Below are 25075 nucleotides of genomic sequence, written 5' to 3'. Positions count from 1 at the left end.
CCCCAGATGGACAGAGCATCGCCCCCTGGTGGGCATGCTGGGTGGATCCCGGTCACGCACATGTGGGAGTCTGTCTGACTGCCTCCCTGTTTCCAACTTCAGAAAAATAAAAAAAATAAAATAAATTTTAAAAAGGACATTGAAATTATAAAAGAGAATCAAACAGAAAAAACAAACACAATATCCAAAATGAAGGCTATGCTAGAAGGAATTAACAACAGGCTGGATGAAGCAGAGGATTGAATCAGTGATGTAGAGGACAAGATAAGCAAAAACACAGAAGTAGAACAGCAAAAAGAAAAGAGGATCAAAAAGTCTGAGGAAACTGAGAGAGCTCTGTGTGACAACATGAAGAGAAACAACATCCACATAGTAGGAGTTCCTGAAGTAGGAGAGAAAGAACAAGGGATATAGAACCCGATTGAAAAAATCATAGCTGAAAACTTCATTAAATTGATGAAGGAAAAAGTCACACAAGTTCAAGAAGCACAGAAAATCACATTAAAGAGGAACCCAAAGAGACCTACACCAAGACACATCATAATTAAAATACCTCAGCTAAAAGGTAAAGAAGGAATACTAAAAGCTGCAAGAGAAAACTAGTCAATCACCTACAAAGAAGCCCCCGTAAGGATGACATCTGAGTTTTCAACAAAAACACTTGAGGCTAGAAGGGAATGGCAAGAAATATTCAAAGTAATGCAAAACAAGAGCCTACAACCAAGACTTCTTTATTGAGTAAGGCTATCATTTAAAATTGAAGGAGAAATTTAAAAAAAAGCTTCCCAGGCAAAAAAATCCAACAACAACCCAACACCTAAGGAATTCATTACAACCAAACCAATGCTGCAAGAAATGATAAAGGGCCTGGTGTAAACAGAACAAAGGAGAAAAAAATCTAGTAAAAGAGGAATGTGGATTTAAAGAATAAAATGGCAACCTGACCTGTGGTGGTGCAGTGGGATAAAGCGTCAACCTGGAACACTGAGGTTGCTTGTTCAAAACCCTGGGCTTGCCTGGTCAAGGCACATATGGGAGTTGATGCTTCCTGCTCCTCCCCTTTCAATCTCTCTCTCTCTCCCCCCTCTCTCTAAAAAAAATCAATAAATAAAATATTTAAAGAATAAAATGGCAATAAACAACTACATATCAATAATAACCTTAAATGGAAATGGATTAAATACTCCAATTAAAAGATATAAGGTAGCTGCATGAATAAGAATACAGGACCCATACTTATGCTGTCTACAAGAGACTTACCTCAAAACAAAAATACACACAGACTGAAAGTAATAGGATGGAAAAAAATATTTCATGCAAATGGAAATGAAAAATAAGCTGGTTTAGCAATACTTATATCTGATAAAATAGACTTTAAAACAAAGGCATAACGGATAAAGAAGGTCATTACATAATGGTAAAGGGAGCAATGCAACAGGAACATATAACCATTATAAATATATGTGTGCCTAATATAGCAGCACCTAAATACATAAAGCAGATTTTGATGGACATAAAGGGCGAGATCAACAGTAATACTATAATAGTAGGGAATTTCAATACCCCTCTAACATCACTGGATAGATCCTCAAGAAAGAAAATTAACAAAGAAACAGCATCCTTAGAGAACACACTAGATCAGGGGTAGTCAACCATTTTATACCTACTGCCCATTTTTGTATCTCTGTTAGTAGTAAAATTTTCTAACTGCCCACTGGTTCCAAAGTAATGGTGGTTTATAAAATTAGGGAAGTAACTTTACTTTATAAAATTTATAAAGCAGAGTTACAGCAAGTTAAAGCATATAATAATAATTACTTACCAAGTACTTCTTGTTGGATTTTTGCTAAGTTTGGCAGAATAAATTTTTATAAAACATCTTGCTATAGTTAAATCTATCTTTTTATTTATACTTTGGTTACTCTACTACGGCCCACCATGAAAGCTGGAATGCGCACTAGTGGGCTGTAGGGACCAGGTTGACTACACAACTGCACTAGATCAACTAGATTTAATAGATATCTTCAGAACCTTTCACCCTAAAGCAGCAGAATATACATTCTTTTCAAGAGCATATGGTACATTCTGTAGGATAGACCACATGTTAGGACACAAAATGAGTCTCAGTAAGTTTAAGAAGATTGAAATCATATCAAGCATCTTCTCTGATCACAATGGCATGAAACTAGAAGTCAACTACAATAGAAAACTGAAAAATACCCAAACACTTGGAAACTAAACAGCATGTTATTAAATAACAAATGGGTTAACAATGAGACCAAGGAAGAAATCAACAATTCTCTTTAAACAAATGAAAATGAACATACAACAACACCAAAATTTATGGGACACAGCAAAAGCAGTCCTGAGAGGGAAGTTCATAGCATTACAGGCATACCTTAAGAAGCAAGAAAAAGCTCAAATAAACAACTTAACCCTGCATCTCAAAGAACTAGAAAAAGAACAACCAGTAAAGGTCAGAGCTAGTAGAAGGAAGGAAATAATACAGATCAGAGTGGAAATAAATGACATAGAGGCTAAAGAAACAATACAGAGGATCAATGAAACCAAGAGCTGGTTCTTTGAAAAGGTAAAAAGATTGATGAATCTTTAACCAGATTCACCAAGAAAAAACAAGAGAGGACTCAAATAAAATTAAAAATAAGAGTGGAGAAGTAACAACACAGGAGAAATTCAAAGGATTGTAAGAAAATACTATGAACAACTGTATGCCAAAAAATTAGACAACCTAAGTGAAATGGACAAATTTCTTGAAGCATAATCTTTCAAAAATCAATCTGGAAGAATCAAAACACCTAAACAGACCAATTTCAACAAATGAGATTGAAACGGTTATCAAAAAAGTACCAACAAACAAAAGCCCTGGGCCAGGTGGCTTCACAGTCTAATTCTACTCGTCGTTAAAAAAGAACTAACTTCTATTCTTCTCAAGCTAATTCAAAAAATTTAAGAGGAGGGAGCACTTCCAAGCCCTTTTATGAGATGAGCATAATTTTGATTCCAAAACTAGGTAAAGACAATACAAAGAATGAAAATTAGGCCAATATTCCTGATGAATTTAGATGCTAAAATTCTCAACAAAATATTAGCAAACCAAATTCACCAATATATGAAAAAAAATCATACATTATGAACAAGTGGGATTTATTCTGGGGAAGTAAGGCTTGTACAATATTCACAAATCAATCAATGTGATTCATCATATAAAAAAAAGGAAGTAGAAAAATCACATGATAAAATCAATAGATGCAGAAAAAGCATTTGACAAAATCCAGCACCCATTTATGATAAAAACTCAGGAAAGTCAGAATACAGAGAACGTATCTCAATATGATAAAGGCCATCTATGACAAACCCACAGCCAACATCATACTCAATGGGCAAAATTAAAAGCAATCCTCTTAAAATCAGGAACAAAGCAGGGGTGCCCCCTGTCTCCACTCTTATTCAACATAGTTCTGGAAGTCCTAGCCACAGCAATCAGACAAGAAGAAGAAGAAATAAAAGGCATCCAAATAGGAAAAGGAGAAGTAAAATTATAATTATTTGCTGATGATATGGTACATAGACAACCCTAACGTGTCAAAAAACTACTAGACTTGATAAATGAATTCAGCAAGCTGGCAGGACATAAAATTAATATTCAGAAATCAGAAGTATTTTTATTTTTATTTTTTTATTTTTATTTTTTTCTTTTTCATTTTTCTGAAGCTGGAAACAGGGAGAGACAGTCAGACAGACTCCCGCATGTGCCCGACCGGGATCCACCCGGCACGCCCACCAGGGGCGACGCTCTGCCCACCAGGGGGCGATGCTCTGCCCATCCTGGGCGTCGCCATGTTGCGACCAGAGCCACTCTAGCGCCTGGGGCAGAGGCCACAGAGCCATCCCCAGCGCCCGGGCCATCTTTGCTCCAATGGAGCCTTGGCTGCGGGAGGGGAAGAGAGAGACAGAGAGGAAAGCGCGGCAGAGGGGTGGAGAAGCAAATGGGCGCTTCTCCTGTGTGCCCTGGCCGGGAATCGAACCCGGGTCCTCCGCACGCTAGGCCGACGCTCTACCGCTGAGCCAACCGGCCAGGGCCAGAAGTATTTTTATATACCAACAATGAACTGTCTGAAAGAGAAATTAAAAAATCAATCCCCTTCACTATTGCAACAAGAAAAATGAAGTACCTAGAAGTAAATTCAACCAAGGAGGTTAAAGACTTGTACTCAGAAAATTATAAAACATTGATAAAAGAAATCAAGGAAGATACAAACGAGAAGCATATGCCGTTTTTATGGATAGGAAGAATAAACATCATTAAAATGTCTATATTATTCAAAGCAATTTATAAATTTAATGCAATTCCTATTAAAATACCAATGACATACTTCAAAGATATAGAACGCATATTCCAAAAGTTTATATGGAACCAAAAAAGAACACGAATAGCCTCAGCAATCTTGAAAAAGAAAAATAAAGTGGTGGTATCACACTTCCTATATCAAGTTTTATATACTACAAGGCCATTGTTCTCAAAACAGCTTGATACTGGCATAAGAACAGGCATATAGATCAATGGAACAGAACAGAGAACTCAGAAATAAACCCACACTTTTATGGACAGTTGATTTTTTTTTTTTTCTGAAGCTGGAAACAGGGAGAGACAGTCAGACAGACTCCTGCATGCGCCTGACGGGGATCCACCTGGCACGCCCACCAGGGGCGATGCTCTGCCCACCAGGGGGCGATGCTCTGCCCCTCTGGGGCGTCGCTCTGCCATGACCAGAGCCACTCTAGCGCCTGGGGCAGAGGCCAAGGAGCCATTCCCTGCGCCCGGGCCATCTTTGCTCCAATGGAGCCTTGGCTGCGGGAGGGGAAGAGAGAGACAGAGAGGAAGGAGGGGGGGTGGAGAAGCAAATGGGCGCCTCTCCTATGTGCCCTGGCCGGGAATCGAACCCGGGTCCCCCGCAGGCCAGGCTAACGCTCTACCACTGAGCCAACCGGCCAGGGCCTGGACAGTTGATATTTGACATAGGAGGTAAGAGCATACAATGGATTAAAAACAGTCTCTTTAACAAATGGTGTTGGGAAAATAGGACAGCTACCTGCAAAAAAAATTAAACTAGACCACCAACTTACACCATTTACAAAAATAAACTCAAAATGTAGAAAAGACTTAAATGTAGGTCATTAATCATCTTAGAAGAAAACGTAGGCCGTAAGATCTCCAACATCTCTCTCGCAATATATTGTTGATTTATCTCCACGGGCAAGTGAAATAAAGGACAGGATGAACTAATGGGACTATATCAAACTAAAAAGCTTTTGCACAGCTACAGACAATATGAACAAATAAAAAGACAAACCACACAATGGGAGAACATATTCAACAATACGTCTGATAAGGGGTTAATAACCACAATTTATAAAGAACTTGTAAAACTCAACACCAAGAAGATAAACAATCCAATAAAAAAATGGGCAGAAGAAATAAATAGACACTTCTTCAAAGAGGGCATACAGATGGCCAATAGGAAGATGAAAAAAATGTTCAACATCACTAATCATTAGAGAAATGCACATTAAAACCACAATTAGATACCACCTCACACCATTTAGAATGTCACTCATTAACAAAACAACACATAATAAGTGCTAGTGAGGATGTGGAGAAAAGGGAACCCTCCTGCACTGCTGGTGGGAATGCAGAGTGGTGCAGCCACTGTGGAAAACAGTATGGAGATTCCTCAAAAATTTAAAAATGGAACTGCCTTTTGACCCAGGTATCCAACTTTTAGGAATATATTTTAAGAATACCAAATCACTGATTCAAAAGGAGAAATGTACCCCCATGTTTATGGCAGCATTGTTTACAATAGCCTAGATGTGGAAACAGCCCAAGTGTTCATCAGTGTATGAAAGGACTAAATAGCAGTGGTACATATACACAATGGAATACTATGCGGCTGTGAAAAAGGAAGGAAACTTGACCTGTGGTGGCGCAGCGGATAAAGCGTCAACCTGGAAATGCTGAGGTTGCCGGTTCAAAACCTTGAGCTTGCCTGGTCAAGGCACATATGGGAGTTGATGCTTCCTGCTCCTTCCCCCTTCTCTCTCTCTCTCTCTCTCTCTCTCTCTTTCCTCTCTACAATGAATAAATAAAATCTTAAAAAAAAAGGAAATCTTACCTTTTGCGACAACATGGATGGATGTGGAGATTATTTTGTTAAGTGAAATAAGCCAGGCAGAGAAAGAAAAAATATTATATGACCTCATTCATTTGTGGAATCCAGTGAACAACGTGAACAGAGGAATGCAATAGAGTCAGAGGCAGGGTCAAAGGGACCAGTGGGAAAGAGGACAGAAGGAAAAGGGATGAGATGATGGGATCAGAGATGGGAAACAGATTTGTGAAATTATATATACATAATACAGTGTTATAGAGAGCAAGAAAGCAAATCCTGGAGGGAAGGGGGAGGATGTTGGGGGTAGGGGGACAAGGGGTATGTTAAGGGGAACACGGGGGTGGGAGGAATTTATTCATTGGGACACTTGAATCTATGTAAATCCAATAAATTAAAATCAATGAAAAATAAACAAGTGAGGTAATGACATGATGTATACTATGCTATCATTTGAGGCATAAAAGATGGAATTGTATATGCATAACTTTATTTTTGTATGAAGAAAATAACTGGCACAACTCAGAGCAATTCAATAACATTGGCTACCTCTATGGAGGGGACTTGGAAGCAAAGAGACAAAGAAGAATAACTTGTCAAGAAATTTACCTGAATATACTTTGATTTTTAACTATGTAAATATTTACTAAGTTAAAAACAAAAAGAGGCCCTGGCTCATTGGTTCAGTGAATAGTGCATCGGCCCTCTGCATGCAGACGTCCCAGGTTCCATCTGCAGTCAAGGCACACAGAAGTAATGATCTGCTTCTCTTCCCTCACTCCCGTCTCTCTCTTCTCTTTCTGCATCTGGTGGCTCAATTGATTTGAGCATCGGCCTCTCCCCGCTATCCCTGTGGATAGCTCCGTTGGTTTGAGATCAGCACCAGACAGGGATTCTGGGTGGACTCTGGTCAAGCACATTTGGGAATCTGTCTCTGTATCTCCCCTCTTCTCACTTAAAAACAAAGAAACCAAAAAGAAATAACACATTATGTGCTTAGAAATTTCCCTAAAAAGACACCTATTGCAGTGTTGCTTATAATAGCAAAAAAAGAGGAGCAATCTTCTTTTTGTCAATCTTCATGTCACATAATAGGATATTGGTCAAATAAAAATTTTATACTATTTAATATCGTTCTCATTTTATAAATTTCTGGTACAATTTTTTTGCCTTTTTCTCTGTTGATTAACAATATTGCTTGTAACTTCATGAAAGAATATCTCTATCCTTTAGATCTTTTATGTTTTCTTTTCAAAACTTTCAAGATATTGTTTTCTTTTTTTTTTTTTTTACAGAGACAGAGAGAGTCAGAGAGAGGGATAGATAGGGACAGACAGACAGGAACAGAGAGAGATGAGAAGAATCAATCATTAGTTTTTCATTGCAACATCTTAGTTGTTCATTGATTGCTTTCTCATATGTGCCTTGATTGTGGGGCTACAGCAGACCGAGTAACCCCTTGCTCGAGCCAGTGACCTTGGGTCCAAGCTGGTGAGCTTCGCTCAAACCAGATGAGCCTGCGCTCAAGCTGGCGACCTTGGGGTCTCGAACCTGGGTCCTCCGCATCCCAGTTTGATGCTCTATCCACTGTGCCACTGCCTGGTCATGCTCTTTTTTGTTTTAATGACAGGTAGTAGCACTTTTTTAATTTTATTTTTTTGTATTTTTCTGAAGCTGGAAACGGGAGGCAGTCAGACAGACTCCCGCATGCACCCGACTGGGATCCACCCAGCATACCCACCAGGGGGCAATGCTCTGCCCATCTGGGCATTGCTCTGTTGCAACCTGGGTCATTCTAGCAGAATGAGGCAGAGGCCATGGAGCCATCCTCAGTGCCCGGGCCAACTTTGCTCCAATGGAGCCTTGGCTGCGGGAAGGGAAGAGAGAGACAGAGAGGAAGGAGAGGGGGAGGGGTGGAGAAGCAGATGGGCACTTCTCCTGTGTGCCCTGGCCGGGAATCGAACCTGGGACTACGGCACGCCAGGCCGACGCTCTACCACTGAGCCAACCGGCCAGGGCCAGTAGCACATTTATTTTATTGAAGAAAGTAATGATAACTATAACAAGAGTAATGATTTAAGACTAAGAAAAAAATTAAAGCAACTCAGTGAACTTGAATATTGAGGGTAGATGTCTATATAACAGTTGTTTAAAACATTGGTATTACATGCTTTCATTCAGGCCTTATTAAATAATCAACCATGAAGGAAAATTTTATAATATTTCACATAGGTTGAAATAGTTTTCTTTTCCTCTCTGATTCAGTGTTTCTAAATTAGTTTTTTTTTTATTGGAACATCATGCAGTCTCTTGTGCCCCTAAACACATTCTAGAAAGTGACTTTATCTTGCTATAACTTTATTAGCCAAATCCAGCAATTATTAACATTTGACATATGAATTTCTGTGTGTGGGGTTGTTTTGTTTTTATTTTAATTTTTAAATTTTATTTAGAAGATTATCTGAGTGACATTGATCAATAAGAGTACATAGGTTTCAGGTCAACATTTCTATAGCATTTGAACTGTTGATTATGTTGTATACCAATCACCCAAAGTCAAATCATTTTTTGTCACCTTATAATGTTCCTCTTACATCCTTCCCCCTGCCCCTTTTTGAGTCCCCCTTCCCCACATCTGCTTCACCCTGGGAACCACTTTACTTTTATCTATGTCCACAACACATGAATTTGAATAGAGGACTTTTCTGTGCTTAATTTTCCTTCCCAGTAAAATTAGACTGGCAGGATATTGGTCCTTGGGATGATCTTGGGCATGCAAGACATCATAACTGTATTCACATACAATACATAATAAGTGTTATAACATGCATTTACTAGTACTTTTGTAGAATTTGCCTTTCCTCCACAATACTCTGGAGTTGTGATTCAAGAAAACAACAACAATCTAATGCTAAACTGTGGCAAATTTTTTACCTTTCCATGACAAAATAAGAGAAAGGAGTAAGTATAATATGGGGAATTATTTTAAAGTTTATGTATTCAATTTAAAACATTTAACCTAATTGAGAAATTAGGATTTTCAAGATGTTAAAATGGATGTTAAAATAATCTTTTATAGACTGATTTGTGGTGGCACAGTGGATAAAACATTGATCTGAACCCTGGCCGGTTGGCTCAGTGGTAGAGCATAGGCCTGGCGTGCAGAAGTCCTAGGTTCGATTCTCGGCCAGGGCACACAGGAGAAGCGCCCTTCTGCTTCTCCACCCCTCCCCTCTCCTTCCTCTCTGTCTCTCTCTTCCCCTCCCGCAGCCAAGGTTCCATTGGAGCAAAGATGGCCTGGGTGCTGGGGATGGCTCCATGGCCTCTGCCTCAGGTGCTAGAGTGACTCTGGTCGCAACAGAGCAATGCCCCAGATGGGCAGAGCATCGCTCCCTGGTGGGCGTGCCCGGTGGATCCCAGTCGGGTGCATATGGGAGTTTGTCTGACTGCCTCCCCGTTTCCAGCTTTAGAAAAATACAAAAAAACAAACAAACAAACAAAAAAAACATTGACCTGGAACACTGAGGTCGCCAGTTTGAAACCCTAGACTTGCCTGGTCAAGACACATGTGGAAGTTGATGCTTCCAACACCTCCCCCTTCTCTCTCTTTCTCTCTCTCGTCTCTCTATAAAAATGAATAAACAAATTTTAAAAATATTAATAAGAGATATGGTGGCATGTGAGACACCCCCAATCTCTCCTCTTGAAAGTTCAACAAATTCTACAACTATATGCCGAGAAGAAACCCCAGATGAACCTGAAATATACACACACTAGATAGACAAAGGTATGATTGCACAAGAAGGCAGGCCATCTGACCAGGCGGTGGTGCAGTGGATAGAGCATCGGACTGGGATGTGGAAGGACCCAGGTTCGAGACCCCGAGGTCGCCAGCTTGAGCGTGGACTCATCTGGTGTGAGCAAAAAGCTCACCAGCTTGGACCCAGGGTTGCTGGCTCGAGCAAGGGGTTACTCGGTCTGCTGAAGGCCCGCGGTCAAGGCACATATGAGAAAGCAATCAATGAACAGCTAAGGTGTTGTAACGAAAAACTGATGATTGATGCTTCTCATCTCTTTCCGTCCCTGTCTATCCCTCTCTCTGACTCTTGCTCTGTCTCTGAAATAAATAAAAATTTAAAAAGAAAAAAGAAAAAAAGAAGGCAGGGCAAAGATAGCATCAGCTCACAGAAGAAAAAAAGCCACAGGACTGAGTTTTCTCTTTGCTCAGGGATCTGAGGGAGGGAGGCACTGTTAGCGTAGTACAGGCATTGTCTAGGAGCCAGAGAAGAGGAGAGACTGAAGGGAAGGAGCAGCGATAAGGCTGGCAACCAAGACTGGGAGCAGAGCCATTTCCCGGGTCTGCCAAACCTGTTTGTGATTGCAGATGCTGGGTGCCCACAAAGCCTGTGGCGTGCTCACAAATACTGCATGAGACTAGCTCATGAAGATCAGCCCCAGGGCACTGAGATACACTTGATATGCCTGCATGCCCAGCCCAGAGGAGTTTAACCTGTGTGGCATGGAGAGACGTGCTTGATCTGCGATCTGCACCCCACTTGCTCCTAAAACTCGGACACCGGCTTGGGGCGCGCAACCCCTGCCCTGCCTGGGACTGTGCTTTCAGTACTTAACGTGGTATTGTAGGAGGGGCCTGGCTGTGTCACCCCAGCCTCCTGGTCCTGCATGGCTCCCTTTGCTGTGCAAATAGTGGTGGTGGTGGAACCACTCAGCTGAGTTTCTAGGCTGCTCTCTCCTTTGAGGGGTGGGGATGCCTTGGCGCTTGATCCCCTGCTTTATTGGGCTGTGAGGGGGGGGGGGGCACCTGAGAATCCCTAGTTGGCTATTGCTAGAGCCATAACATTGCAGAGCCCTAACAACAAGCCCCTCCTACCACGGGGACTACAGCCTTGCCTGCATCATCACAGAGTTGCCTCATCAGAAATTTACCCAAGAATCTCACAGAGGCAAATCTTGTAGTACAGCACCTCCTACCAGAAAAAAGAATAAGTTACCTCTCAAAACTAGAAAAAAAAAAACCCTCTTTTCTTTTTCTGCATTTTCCCAAATTTTCTTTCCTTTCTCTTCTTTCTCTATTTACCATGTGAACTTCATTATATTTAGTTGTTATATATTTTATTCTTGATTTTTGCAAGGATTTCATTTCTGATACTTTCTTTTCTCTCTTCCTTTTTTTCCCTTTTCTCCCCTTCTCCTTATTTCTTTTTCTCTTTTTTCTCCCTCTCATTTGAACATCATTTATTATCAAATTATTATATTTTAAACTCATACTTCTTTGTTTGACATTTCACTTATTTATTTATTTATTTATTATTTTTATTTTTTATTTTTTCTGAAGTTGGAAATGGGGAGGCAGTCAGACAGACTCCCGCATGTGCCCGACCAGGATCCACCTGGCATGCCCACCAGGGGGCGATGCTCTGCCCATCTGGGGTGTTGCTCTGTTGCAATCAGAGCCATTCTAGCACCTGAGGCAGAGGCCATGGAGCCATCCTCAGTGCCCGGGCCAACTTTGCTCCAATGGAGCCTTGGCTGCGGGAGGGGAAGAGAGAGACAGAGAGGAAGGAGAGGGGAGGGGTGGAGAAGCAGATGGGTGCTTCTCCTGTGTGCCCTGGCTGGGAATCGAACCCGGGACTCCTGCACGCCAGGCCGATGCTCTACCACTGAGCCAACCGGCCAGGGCCTCATTTCGCTTATTTTTTACTTCATTTTCTTTCTGGGTTTTTTTCCCTCCTCAGTTTCTGGTTTTTGTTCTCTGTAGTTTTTTTCTACTTATCATTATTTATAGAATTTTTATTTTTTCACTGTATTTTTTTTCAAATTTTATTTCATTATGCATTCCTGTTAGTGTTATTAACAATACTATTCTCAAATGCCATCAAGGGAAAAAATTAAATATGAATATAAAAGACAGAGATGTATCTCAGATACATGAAGAAATATCTCCAGAAAAAAACTCTCAATTGCATGGAAACCTTGGAGCTTAATGACAGAGAATTCAAAATTGAAGTTCTAAAAATACTCAAAAGATAGAGAAAACAATGAAAGACAAATTAAATGATCTCAAAAAACAACTTAATGAATGAAAAGAGTACTTCACCAAGGAAATTGAAACTAAAAAAACCAAACAGATGAAGACTCAATGCACAAACTGAAATATGAGATAACAAGCTTAGCTAATAGAAAAGATCAGATAGAGGAGGAGAGAACTAGTGACATTGAAGACAGGCAATGAGAGATACTACAAAGAGAAGAAGAGAAGAGATAGACTCATAAATTTAAAAAAAATGAGCCTGACCAGGTGGTAGCGCAGTGGATAGAGCATCGAACTGGGATGAGGAAGGACCCAGGTTTGAGACCCTGAGGTTGCCAACTTGAGCGCGGGCTCATCTGGCTTGGACAACAACAACAAAAAAGTTCACCTGCTTGGACCCAAGGTCGCTGGCTTGAGCAAGGGGTTACTCAGTCTGTTGAAGGCCCATGGTCAAGGCACATATGAGAAAGCAATCAATGAACAACTAAGGTGTTGCAATGAAAAACTGATGATTGATGCTTCTCATCTCTCTCTGTTCCTGTCTGTCCCTATCTATCCCTCTCTCTGACTTTCTCTCTGTCCCTGTAAAATAAATAAATAATAAATAAATAAAAATTAAAAAAAAATGAGAAAGCCCTGCAAGAATTATCTGATTCCATCAGAAAGAGCAATATAAGAAAAGGAGAGGAAAAAGGGAATGGAGAACATTAAAACAAGTAATCGTTTGGCTCAGCGGTAGAGCGTCGGCCTAGCGTGCGGAGGACCCGGGTTCGATTCCTGGCCAGGGCACACAGGAGAAGCGCCCATTTGCTTCTCCACCCCTCCGCCGCCCTTTCCTCTCTGTCTCTCTCTTCCCCTCCCGCAGCCAAGGCTCCATTGGAGCAAAGATGGCCCGGGCACTGGGGATGGCTCTGTGGCCTCTGCCTCAGGCGCTAGAGTGGCTCTGGTCGCAACATGGCGACACCCAGGATGGGCAGAGCATCGCCCCCTGGTGGGCAGAGCGTCGCCCCATGGTGGGCATGCCGGGTGGATCCCGGTCGGGCACATGCGGGAGTCTGTCTGACTGTCTCTCCCTGTTTCCAGCTTCAGAAAAATGAAAAAATAAATAAATAAATAAAAAATAAAACAAGTAATCGTGCCTGACCTGTGGTGGCGCAGTGGATAAAGCATCGACCTGGAAATGCTGAGATCGCCGGTTTGAAACCCTAGGCTTGCTTGGTCAAGGCACATATGGGAGTTGATGCTTCCAGCTCCTCCCCCTTCTCTCTCTCCCTCTCTCTCTCCCTCTCTCTCTCCCCTCTAAAAATGAATAAATAAAATTAAAAAAAAACTTTAAAAAAATAAAAAATAACATTAAAAAATTAAAAACAAAACAAAACAAAAAAAAAACAAGTAATCGATAAAAACTTCCCAAGCCTGTGGAAAGAATTAGAGACTCAAATCCAAGAAGCAAACAGACCTACTCCAAGGCACATCAGAAAGAAATTATCAGCAATCAATGACAAAGAATCCTCAAGGCAGCTAGTGAGAAGAAGAATATAACATGTAAAGGAAGGCCCATTAGGCTATCATCAGAATTTTCAGCAGAAACTCTATAAACCAGAAGAGAGTAACTCCAACATTTAAACTAGTGAAAGAGAAGAACTACCAACCAAAAATATTATATCCATCAAAGCTATCCTTCAAATATGAAGGGGAAATGAAAACATTTATAGACATACAGAAGCTGAGGGAATTTAGCACCAGAAAACCCCCACTACAGAAAATATTAAAGGGGGTTATCCAACTAGCTACAAAGAACAAACAAAACAAAACTATAAGTAAAAGTTTTAACAAGACCACAATAAAAACAAAGATAATCTGTGAAAACAATAACAGAAAAGGGGAGAAGATAAAGATCACTAGTAGCAAAGGAGGATGGAGTGCAGAAGCACTCATGAGATAATAGACTCTAATGAATATGATAAATTTTCTTTTAATAACCTAATGGTAACCACTTCTGAAAATGCTACTACTGAAATACATAGCTTAAAAAAAATGAAGGAACAGTGGATAGAAGTGTTGAACTCCACCAAACAAAAACAAATGAAAGAAAAACAAAAATCAAGAACCAAATAAGACACAGAGATACCAGAAAGCAGCATATAAAATGGCAATAGGAAATCCTCAAGTGTCAATAATTACACTAAATGTAAATGGATTGAACTCACCAATAAAGAGGCACAGAGTAGCAGATTGGATCAAGAAGCAAAACCTAACTGTATGCTGCCTTCAAGAGACATATCTAAGCCTCAAGGATGAAAACAGATTCAAAGTGAAAGGTTGGAAAATGATCCTCCAAGCAAATAATATCCAAAGAAAAGGAGGTGTAGCCATTCTTATATCTGAGAATGCTGACTACAAGACAACAAAGGTAACCAAAGACAAAGATGGACATTTCATAATGATAAAGGGGACCTTGTATCAAGAAAACATAACACTTCTTAATATATATGCACCAAGACCTGAAGATGGCAGCGGAGTAGGCAGATGCACAGACTCCCAGCTCACACCATCAAACTGGATTACAAATTAATTTACGAACAATCAGCATGAAAAACCAACTCTGGATTATAAGAACAGCTCTCAAAAACCAAGGAGCAGCCTGACCAGGCGGTGGCACAGTGGATAGAGTGTCAGACTGGGATGCGGAGGACCCAGGTTCGAGACCCCGAGGCCGCCAGCTTGAGCACGGGCTCATCTGGCTTGAGCAAAAGCTCACCAGCTTGGACCCAAGGTCACTGGCTCGAGCAAGGGGTTACTTGGTCTGTTGTGGCCCCACGGTCAAGGCACATATGGGAGGGCAATCAATGAACAACTAAGGTGTCGCAACGAAAAACTGATGATTGATGCTTCTCATCTCTCTCTGTTTCTGTCTGTTCCTGTCTGTCCCTCTCTCTGACTCTCTCTCTCTGTCCCTGAAAAAAACAAACAAAAAAAAACAACCAAGGAGCAAAGAAGAAGCCACACTGAGCCTGGTAGGGAGTGCCAAGGAGCAGTGAGTCTCCCCTGCTTACAAGAATGAAGGGAGGGGTGAGGCTGAGAGCCAGAAGGGCTCTCACTCCAAGGAAAAGAGCAGAAAATATCGCTCACGGCCACTTGCCTGGGACCTGGGAACAAGGTGTGTTGAAAGGACTGGCTAGTCTTCCAAAAGGAAAAGGGAGAGAGAGACAGACAGACGGTGAGGGGCAGAAAAATGAATGGGATGACCTGAGAAGCTGACTCATCCAGTGCTAGAGGTGGCCATAACTAGGGGAGGGGTTGATCCTTCCACACAATACAAGACTATTGTAGTTCTGGGTAACCCATCTCCAAACATCACTCCAGCTCCAATCAGTGTAACAATACACAGCTGAAAACAAGAAGTGGGGAGAAGAGGAAGTAACTCAGGTCTCCATGAAGATCTGAGATACACCTTCCCCTACTGAAGCTGAGAAAACACCCCACCCCCAGAGAGGGTAACTGACAGAGCAGGACTTCATAGTCTCAGGTTACAGCCACCCATTCCTGGATACAGTTTCAAATAAGTCCCCTGCTGAGATCACTAAACAAGACTACCACGTTTTAAGAAAACTGAAAACAAAACAAACAAATCAAGACTTCAAAGGTACTCTACTAGAAAAGCGAAATCTGACAGTAGATTACAAATAACAGCTGATGCCAACCGAAGAAGACCTAGAAATAACACAACTGAAAGTTGGAGGAAGACAACACCAAGCTTAGACTCAACCAGCTCTACAAAGAATACACTCAAACACACAGACATAATGAGAAGACAGAGAAGTGCAATCCAAATGAAATCACAAGAGACACCTCCAGGAAATGAACTGAGCGATATGGAAATAACCAAACTTTTGGATGCAGAGTTCAAAATAATGATTGTTAGGATGCTTAGGGATCTTTGAACAATGGATGGTTATTACGAACACCTAAATAAAGAAATAGTAAGTATTAAAAAGGACATTGAAATATTAAAAAAGAATCAGTTGGAGATGACAAATACAATATCAGAAATGAAGACCACAATAGAAGGAATTAAAAACAGGATGGATGAAACTGAGGATCGAATCAGCGAGTTGGGGGACAAGTTGAACGAAGGCATGGAAGCACAGCAGCAAAAAGAAAAGAGACTCAAAAAGTCTGAGGAAACTCTAAGAGAGCTCTGTGACAACATGAAGAAAAATAACATCCTCATCATAGGGGTTCCTAAAGAAGAAGAGAAAGAACAAGGGATAAAGACTTTGTTCAACCATATCACAGCTGAAAACTTCCCTAAATTAATGCAAGAAAAAGTCTCACAAGTTCAAGAAGCACGGGGAACTCCATTAAAGAGAAATCTGAAGAAATCTACACCAAGACAGATTGTAATTAAAATACCAAAGCTAAGTGATAAAGAGAAAATATTAAAAGCTGCTAGAGAAGAAAAGGCTATCACCTACTAGGGAGCCCCCGTAAGTATGACATCGACTTCTCAACACAAACACTTGAGGCCAGAAGGGAATGGCAAGAAATATTCAAAGTAATGCAGAACAAGAACCTACAACCAACACTACTTTATCCAGCAAGGCTATCATTTAAAATTGAAGGAGAAATAAAAAGCTTACCAGAACAAAAAAAATACTCAAGGAATTCATTACAACCAAATCAATGCTACAGGAAATGTTAAGGGGCCTGTTGTAAACAGATCAAAGGAGAAAAAAGAATATAGCAAAAGAGGAATACAGCTTTAAAGAATAACATGGCAATAAACAAGTACATATCAATAATAACCTTAAATGTAAATGGATTAAATGATCTGATCAAAAGACATAGGGTAGCTGCGTGGATAAGAGAACAGGACTCATACATATGCTATCTACAAGAGACACATCTTAAAACAAAAGATGCACATAGACCGAAGGTAAAAGGATGGAAAAAAAAATATTTCACGCAAATGGGAATGAAAAAAAATCTGGGGTAGCTATACTTCTATTAGACAAAATGGACTTTAAAACAAAGGCTATAGTAAGAGATAAAGAAGGCCACTACACAATGATAAAGGGAGCAATCCAACAGAAAGATATAACCCTTATAAATATCTACGTGCCTAATATAGGAGCATCTAAATATATAAAGCAAACTTTGATGGATATAAAGGGCTAGATCACCAGCCCTAGTAATAGTAGGGGATTTCAATACACCACTAACATCACTAAATAGATCCTCAAGAAAGAAAATTAACAAAGAAACAGCAGATTTAAAGGACACACTAGATCAACAGGATTTAATAGATATCTTCAGAACCTTTCACCTAAAGCAGCAGAATATACATACTTTCAAGTGCTCATGGTACATTTTCTAGTATAGACCACATGTTAGGGCACAAAAGCAGTCTCAACAAATTTAAGAAGATTGAAATCATATCAAGCATTTTCTCTGATTACAATGGCATGAAACTAGAAATCAACCAAAACAGAAAATCTCAAAAATTCTCAAACTGAAAACACATAGAAACTAAATAGCAGGTTGTTAAATAATGATCGCATTAACAAGGAGATCAAGGAAGAAATAAAAAAATTCCTAGAAACAAATGATAATGAGCATACATCAACTCAAAATTTATGGGACACAGCCCTGGCCGGTTGGCTCAGCGGTAGAGCGTCGGCCTAGCGTGCGGAGGACCCGGGTTCGATTCCCGGCCAGGGCACATAGGAGAAGCGCCCATTTGCTTCTCCACCCCTCCGCCGTGCCTTCCTCTCTGTCTCTCTCTTCCCCTCCCGCAGCCAAGGCTCCATTGGAGCAAAGATGGCCCGGGTGCTGTGGATGGCTCTGTGGCCTCTACCCCAGGCGCTAGAGTGGCTCTGGTCGCAACATGGCGACACCCAGGAGGGTCGCAACATGGCGACGCCCAGGATGGGCAGAGCATCACCCCCTGGTGGGCAGAGCATCGCCCCCTGGTGGGCGTGCCGGGTGGATCCCGGTCGGGCGCATGCGGGAGTCTGTCTGACTGTCTCTCCCTGTTTCCGGCTTCAGAAAATTGCAAAAAAAAAAAAAAAAAAAAAAAAATTTATGGGACACAGCAAAAGCAGTACTGAGAGGAAAGTTCATAGCACTACAGTCATACTTTAAGAAGCTAGAAAAAACTTAAATAAAAGATCAGAGTGGAAATAAATGACAGAGGCTAAAGAAACAATACAGAGGATCAATGAAACCAGGAGCTGGTTCTTTGAAAAGGTAAACAAGATCAATGAACCTATTAGACTCACCAAGAAAAAAAGAGAGAGGACTCAAATAAATAAAATTAGAAATGAGAGTGGAGAAATAACAACTGACACAACAGATATACAAAATATTGTAAGAAAATACTATGAAGAACAGTATGCCAAAAAACTAGACAGCCTAGATGAAATGGGCAAATTCTTTGAAACATACAACCTTCCCAAAATCATCTGGAAGAATCAGAAAACCTAAACAGACCGATTACAACAAGTGAGATCGAAACAGTTATCAAAAAAATCCCAACAAAAAAAAATCCTGGGTCTGATGGCTTCACAAGTGAATTCTACCAAATATTCAAAGAAGAACTAACTCCTATCCTTCTCAAGCTATTTCAAAAAATTCAAGAGTATGGAAGACTTCCAAGCTCCTTTTATGAAGCGAGCATAATTCTGATTCCAAAATCAGGCAAAGACAATACAAAGAAAAAAAAATTTTAGGCCAATATCCCTGATGAATATAGATGTTAAAATCCTCAACAAAATATTAGCAAACCTGATCCAGGAATATATGAAAAAAATCATACACTATGATCAAGTGGGATTTATTCTGGGGAGGCAAGGCTGGTACAATATTCGCAAATCAATCAATGTAATTCATCACATAAACAAAAGGAAGAAGAAAATCAAATGATAAATTCAATAGATGCAGAAGAAGCATTTGATAAAATCCAGCACCCCTGACTGACTTGTGATGGTGCAGTGGATAAGCGTCAACCTGGAAACGCTGAGGTTGCCGGTTCAAAACCCTGGGCGGCTTGCCTGGTCAAGGCACATATGGGAGTTGATGCTTCCTGCTCCTCCCCTCTTCTCTCTCTCTCTCTCTCTTCTCTCTCTAAAATTAATAAAAAAAATTTTTAAAAATCTTTAAAATCCAGCAGCCATTCATGATCAGAACTCTCAGCAAAGTGGGAATACAGGGAACATACCTGAACATGATAAAGGCCATTTATGACAAACCCACAGCCAACATCATACTCAATGGGCAAAAATTAAAAGCAATCCCCGTAAGATCAGGAACAAAGCTGAGGTGCCTCCTTTCACCACTCTTATTCAATATAGTCCTGGAAGTCCTAGCCACAACAATCAGACAAGAATAAGAAATAAAAGGCATCCAAATTGGAAAAGAAGAAGTAAAACTATCATTATTTGCAGATGATATGATATTGTATATAGAAAACCCTAAAGTCGCAGTCAAAAACCTTCTAGACCTGATAAATGAATTCAGCAAGGTGGCAGGTATAAAATTAATACTCAGAAATCAGAGGCATTTTGATACACCAACAATGAACTGTCAGAGAAATTAAGGAAACAGTCTCCTTCACTATTGCAACCAAAAAATAAAGTACCTAGGAGTAAATTTTACCAAGGAGATTAAAGACTTGTACTCAGAAAATTATAAAACATTGGTAAAAGAAATCAAGGAAGACACAAACAAGTCGAAGCACATACTGTGCTCATAGTTAGTAAGAATAAACATAATTAAAATGTCTGTATTACCCAAAGTAATTTATAAATTCAGTGCAATACCAATTGAAATACCAATGGCATACTTCAAAGATATAGAACACATATTCCAAAAATTTATATGGAAACAAAAAAGAACACAAATAGCCTCAGCAATCTTGAAAAGGACTAATAAAGCGGGAGATATCACACTTCCCGATAACAAGTTATACTACAAGACCTTTGTACTTAAAACAGCCTGGTACTGGCATAAGAACAGGCATATAGATCCATGGAACAGAACAGAGAACCCAGAAATAAACCCACAGCTTTATGGACAACTGATATTTGCCATACAATGGATTAAAGACAGCCTCTTTAATAAATAGTGTTGGGAAATTTGGACAACTACCTGCAAAAAACTGAAACTAGACCACCAACTTACACCATTCACCAAAATAAACTCAAAATGAATAAAAGACTTAAATGTAAGCCATGAAACCATAAGCATCTTAGAAGGAAACATAGGCCGTAAACTCTCTATCATCTCTCGCAGCAATATATTTGCTGATTTATCTCCATGGGCAAGTGAAATAAAAGACAGGATAAACAAATGGGACAATATAAACTAAAAAGCTTTTGCACAGCTAAAGACAATATGAACAGAATAAAAAGACAAACTACACAATGGGAGAACATATTCAACAATACATCTGATAATGGTTAATAACCAAAGTTTATAAAGGACTTGTAAAACTCAACACCAGGAAGACAAAGAATCCAATCAAAAAATGGGCAAAAGAAATGAATAGACATTTCTCCAAAGAGGACATACAGATGGCCAATTGGCAGATGAAAAAATGCTCAACATCACTAATCATTAGAGAAATGCAAATTAAAACCACAATGAGATATCACCTCACACCAGTTAGAATGGCACTCATCAACAAAACAACACAGAATAAGTGCTGGCGAGGATGTGGAGAAAAGGGAACCTTCCTGCACTGCTGGTGGGAATGCAGACTGGTGCAGCCACTGTGGAAAACAGTATGGAGATTCCTCAAAAAATTTAAAATCGAACTGTCTTTTGACCCAGCTATTCCACTTTTAGGAATATACCCTAAGAACACCATAGCAATATTCCAGAAAAAGAAATGCACCCCCATGTTTATAGCAGCATTGTTCACAATAGCGAAGATCTGGAAACAGCCCAAGTGTTTATTAGTGGATGAGTGGATTAAAAAGCTTTGGTACATATATACTATGGAATACTACTCAGCCATAAGAAATGATGACATCGAATCATTTACAATAACATGGATGGATCTTGATAACATTATACTGAGTGAAATAAGTAAAGCAGAAAAAACGAAGAACTATATGATTCCATACATAGATGGGATATAAAAATGAGACTCAGAGACATGGACAAGAATGTGATGGTAACCGGGGGGGGGGGGGCGGAGTAAGGAGAGGAAGAGGATGGGGGGAAGATGTGGGGGAAGGGAGGGGCACAAAGGAAACCAGATAGAAGGTGACGTATGCAGTGAAAGCAGTAATAAGTGGAAAGTTCATATCATTACAGGCTTATATGAAAAGACAAGAAAGAGCCCAAGTAAGCTACCTAACATCACATCTCAAGGAACTAGAAAATGAAGAACAAAGGCAATCCAAAACCAGCAGAAGAAAGGAAATACTAAAAATTAGAGCAGAAATAATGAAATGGAGAACAGAAAACTGTAGAAGAAACCAATACAACAAGGAGCTGGTTCTTTGAAAAGATCAAGAAAATTAGAAACCCCTGGGAAGACTCACTAAGAAAAAAGAGAAAAGACTTATATAAACAAAATTCAAAATGAAAGAGAAAAAATTACCACATATATCACAGATATACAAAGCTTCATTGTAGAATACTATGAAAAACTAAATGCCACCAAATTCAACAATCCAGGAGAAATGGATAAATTCCTATAACAATACAATCTCCCTAGACTGAGTCACAAAGAAGTAGAAAGCCTAAATAGACCGATAAGTAGGGAGGAAATAGAACTATCAAAAACTTCCCGGACCTCATTCATTTCCACCGATTTTTTTTTTATTTTTTTTTTGCATTTTTCTGAAGCTGGAAACAGGGAGAGACAGTCAGACAGACTCCCGCATGCGCCCGACCAGGATCCACCCGGCACGCCTTCCATGGGGCGACACTCTGCCCACCAGGGGGCGATGCTCTGCCCATCCTGGGCGTCACCATGTTGCGCGACCAGAGCCACTCTAGCACCTGAGGCAGAGGCCACAGAGCCATCCCCAGTGCCCGGGCCATCTTTGCTCCAATGGAGCCTTGGCTGCGGGAGGGGAAGAGAGAGAGAGACAGAGAGGAAGGCACGGCGGAGAGGTGGAGAAGCAAATGGGCGCTTCTCCTGTGTGCCCTGGCCAGGAATCAAACCCGGGTCCTCCGCACGCTAGGCCAACGCTCTACCGCTGAGCCAACCGGCCAGCGCTCCACCGATCTTTAGGTGAGTTGTCCCGGCTACTGTCAGCGCCCACCCCCCGCCTCTGCCGCCCCCAGCAGGCTTCGCCGACGCCAAGTCCCTTCCAGCGACTGGTCGCGCCTGATTCTCTTTCACTCCGATTGGGCCAACCGCAACCATTGACGTCTTGTCGGGCTATTCGAGTGACCGGGACCGCGGCCGGGATCGAGGGTTTGGTGCACCTCAGTTTGGAGGAAGTAAGGCAGGGCCTCTATCAGGGAAGAAGTTTGGAAACCCTGGGGAGAAACTAGTTAAAAAGAAGTGGAATCTTGATGAGCTGCCCAAATTTGAGAAGAATTTTTATCAAGAACACCCTGATTTGGCTAGGGGCACAGCGCAAGAGGTGGAGACATACAGAAGAAGCAAGGAAGTTACAGTTAGAGGTCACAACTGCCCAAAGCCAGTTCTGAATTTCTATGAAGCAAATTTTCCTGCAAATGTCATGGACATGATTGCAAGACAGAACTTTACTGAACCCACTGTTATTCAAGCTCAGGGATGGCCAGTTGCTCTAAGTGGATTGGAGATGGTTGGAATAGCACAGACTGGATCTGGGAAAACATTGTCTTATTTGCTCCCTGCCATTTGTTCATATCAATCATCAGCCATTCCTAGAGAGAGGTGATGGGCCTATTTGCTTGGTGCTAGCTCGGGAACTGGCCCAACAGGTGCAGCAAGTAGCTGCTGAGTACTGTAGGGCATGTCGATTGAAGTCTACCTGTGTCTATGGTAGTGCTCCTAAGGGACCACAGATTTGTGATTTGGAGAGAAGTGTGGAAATCTGTATTGCAACACCTGGAAGACTGATTGACTTTTTAGAGTGTGGGAAGACAAATCTGAGACGAATCACCTACCTAGTCCTTGATGAAGCAGATAGAATGCTTGATATGGGCTTCGAACCCCAAATAACGAAGATTATGGATCAGATAAGACCTGATAGGCAAACCCTAATGTGGAGTGCAACTTGGCCAAAAGAGGTAAGACAGCTTGCTGAAGATTTCCTGAAAGACTATATTCATATAAACATTGGTGCACTGGAACTGAGTGCAAACTGTGACATTCTTCAGATTGTGGATGTGTGTCATGATGTAGAAAAGGATGAAAAACTTATTCGTCTGATGGAAGGGATCATGAGTGAAAGGGAGAATAAAACTACTGTCTTTGTTGAAACCAAAAGAAGATGTGATGAACTTACTAGGAAAATGAGGAGAGATGGGTGGCCTGCCATGGGTATCCATGGTGACAAAAGTCAACAGGAACATGACTGGGTTCTAAATGAATTCAAACATGGAAAACCCTCCTATTCTGATTGCTACAGATGTGGCCTCCAGAGGGCTAGATGTGGAAGATGTGAAATTTGTCATCAATTATGACTACCCTAACTCCTCAGAGGATTATATTCATCGAATTGGAAGAACTGCTCACAGTACCAAAACAGGCACAGCATACACTTTCTTTACACTTAATAACATAAAGCAAGTGAGCAACCTTATCTCTGTGCTTCGGGAAGCTAATCAAGCAATTAATCCCAAGTTGCTTCAGTTGGTTGAAGACAGAGGTTCAGGTCGTTCCAGGGGTAGAGGAGGCATGAAGGATGACCATCAGGACAGATACTCTGCAGGCAAAGGGGTGGATTTAATACCTTTAGAGAAGGGGAAAATTATGACAGAGGTTACTCTAGTCTGCTTAAGAGAGATTTTGGGGCAAAAACCCAGAATGGTGTTTACAGTGCTACAAATTACACCAATGGGAGCTTTGGAAGTAATTTTGTGTCTGCTGGTAATACAGACCAGTTTTAGGACTGATAACCCAACATGGACTTACAAAATGGTTATGATGGCACTCAGCAATATGGAAGTAATGTTCCAAATATGCACAATGGTATGAACCAACAGGCATAGGCATATCCTGCCACTGCAGCTGCACCTATGATTGGGTATCCAATGCCAACAGGATATTCTCAATAAGACTTTAGAAGTATATGTAAATGTCTGTTTTTCATAATTGTTCTTTATATTGTGTGTTATCAGACAAGATAGTTATTTAAGAAACATAGGAAATGCAGAAATGACTGCAGTGCAGCAGTAATTATGGTGCACTTTTTCGCTATTTAAGTTGGATATTTCTCTACATTCCTGAAACAATTTTTAGGCATTTTTTGTACTAGAAAATGCAGGCAGTGTTTTCACAAAAGTAAATGTACAGTGATTTCAAATACAATGAATGAAGGCAATGCATGGCCTTCCAATAAAAAATATTAAAAAACAAAACAAAACAAATCAAAAAACTTCCCCGAAAATAAAAGTCCAGGGCCAGATGGCTGTATTAGTGAATTTTACCAAACATTCAAGGAAGATTTAGTTCCTATCCTTCTCAAAGTCTTCCAAAGTATTGAAGAAGAAGCAATACTTACAAACTTAGAAGCACATTTTATAACCCAACATAACCCTCATACCAAAACCTGGCAAGGACAACACACACACACACACACACACACACACACGAATGAATGAATGAATGAATGAATGAATAAATAGAAGAACACTACAGACCTGACCTGTGGTGGTA

The 25075-nt window shown here is 40.6% G+C and overlaps 1 protein-coding gene and 1 pseudogene across 1 annotated transcript in view; both read left to right on the top strand.

Annotated features, from left to right (window-relative positions):
- Nucleotides 1-25075, top strand: part of GXYLT2 (glucoside xylosyltransferase 2) — a 110003-nt gene that overhangs the window by 58627 nt on the left and 26301 nt on the right. The gene's annotated exons all lie outside the window — the stretch shown is intronic.
- On the top strand, nucleotides 22593-24394 carry LOC136314557 (probable ATP-dependent RNA helicase DDX5 pseudogene; annotated as a pseudogene).

Source organism: Saccopteryx bilineata, chromosome 10 (genome assembly GCF_036850765.1).
Source record: "Saccopteryx bilineata isolate mSacBil1 chromosome 10, mSacBil1_pri_phased_curated, whole genome shotgun sequence".
In the NCBI taxonomy this organism is placed as follows: Eukaryota; Metazoa; Chordata; class Mammalia; order Chiroptera; family Emballonuridae; genus Saccopteryx; species Saccopteryx bilineata.
Note: the sequence above shows the minus strand (reverse complement) of the source record. Positions and strands in the feature narration are given on the sequence as shown.